The following is a 1929-nucleotide window of genomic DNA, read 5'->3' as shown; positions in this document are numbered from 1 at the left end:
TAATAACATAACAAAACTATATGCAAACCTATACGATTAGAAATTGATGAATCCTTTATCATATCTATAGTAAGCTCGTCATACTATAGAACAAAATATTCATTCATCTTATTTTTATTTTCTTTTTTAAAAGGCAGGCAAGGAATCCGAAAATATTGAATCCATGGTCCAAGATGATATGCCTGCAAGCCAATCAGTGGAGGAAAGGGTAAGTAGTTTACCAAAACGGATAGGGAATGTACTTGTACATCCATTTTTATAGTGCCTATACATTTTATGTAATTCATGTAAATGCAACTGACACAACTTATCTTTAAAGCGGTAGTATACTGCACTATTATCGTTTTACTTACAGGTAAGCAGTGACGGATGGTGTGTTGAGGGCGCAGGGGCGCCGCCCCCCATCCATGCGTCCGGCCCCCTAATCTGCATGAATGGCGCCAGACGCATGGAGTGCAATGTTATTTTTCTTTTTACAATCACCTAATTACAGCCAGAGGCTCTAATAGGGCAATGGAAAGGGTGGTCCTGGGGCGCAGAGCAGTGCTTCCTGAGCCCACCAATTGTGTCACAATAGCAAATGAAAATTTGCTATTGTCACAGCGATCCTCCTACTCCTCCTCCTCCTCCATACTAGCGCAATATGCCTTTCTATACCTTTTTTTTATTTTTTATTTTTAAGGATACCAATGCTTAGCATCATAGCATCAATAGCATACTGTATTGTGAGTGTAATTAATAATGACAACATTTTCTTTAACCTTTTATTTTTAAACTGAAGATGGTTTACAGTTTCTAGCTATGCAACAGTTTTTAAAAAAATACAAAAACAAAAAATAATAATATATATATATATATATATATATATATATATATATATTTTTTAATTTTTTTTTTAATTTCACAAAATCAAGCAAACTTTTTTGTGGTTTTATATATTTTTTTTTAATTTTTTACTTATAGAGAAAAAAACTTTTGGAAAAAATATGGTCAAAGTTGCCAAGTGCAGAGGAAGATCCAATTTTTCCTTATAATCCTCCATCCCAGAGTTCCACACTGTCTGACTCCGAAACAGCAGAAGAACGAAGACTACACAAAAGAATTTGAAAGCAAGACTGGTGTCAGTGTGGAAAATGTCTTCCGATGCCTACTGGTAGAGAGTCTGTTTGCTGCCAAGAAATTACAAACGTAAAAGAAAACATAGACGAAGGTTTAATATGCATAACAGACTGTGAGATTTTCAAAAATATGGTACAAGACCGGCGCAATACCATGATTCATTTGATAATGTTACACCAGGGAACCTCACGACAACCAAATGCAGATGATAATCGGTATATAATTAAAAATTACTTGTAATGTTACTTTAATATAATAATAATTTATATTTAGAATGTTTTTGGTAAACTGCATATATCACAATATCCATTAAAAAATATATATATATTTTAAATCTTAACTATTAATTTTTTTATTTGATATTATTAATCAATATTTTTTTTTGTTTTTTTAATAGAAACCTAAGGAAAACTGCATATAAAGCATTTACAGCCTGGATACATGGCTATCTGGGCAAAGGAAATCGAAGGCCCATACCTTCCTGCGCTGTTAATGCGGTTCGGATGAACTTTCCTGACCCAGAAGGGGAATACGCTGGTTTCAGATATTCTAATGACTACGACGCCGGCGAAATGGCATTAGAATTGTAGTATTTTTTTTATATGTTTTCTCTATATATATATATATATATATGTGTGTGTATAAAATTTTTTATTTCTTTTCCTGTTTATATTTGTTGAATATTTTGGAATTAAAAATTTGCATATCTTTGTAAAACAATGAATTAATTATTTTTTATTTTAGAGCTGTTACTAATTCTAATTTTATTGTGCTATTTTATTATGCTAATTTATAATTATTTATTATGGG

General features: G+C 31.8%; 1 pseudogene across 1 annotated transcript in view; it reads left to right on the top strand.

The window, feature by feature from the left end:
* Window positions 1-1709, top strand: part of LOC309567433 (P2X purinoceptor 7-like) — a 5084-nt pseudogene extending 3375 nt beyond the window's left edge. Inside the window, exons 2-4 of the transcript in view lie at window positions 134-208; window positions 964-1334; window positions 1517-1709. The product of the transcript in view is annotated as a P2X purinoceptor 7-like (transcript). The remainder of the gene's footprint in view (window positions 1-133; window positions 209-963; window positions 1335-1516) is intronic.
* The last annotated feature ends 220 nt before the right edge of the window (window positions 1710-1929 follow it).

The sequence above is a fragment of the Pelophylax lessonae genome, assembly GCF_965119305.1.
Source record: "Pelophylax lessonae genome assembly, chromosome: 11".
In the NCBI taxonomy this organism is placed as follows: Eukaryota; Metazoa; Chordata; class Amphibia; order Anura; family Ranidae; genus Pelophylax; species Pelophylax lessonae.
Note: the sequence above shows the minus strand (reverse complement) of the source record. Positions and strands in the feature narration are given on the sequence as shown.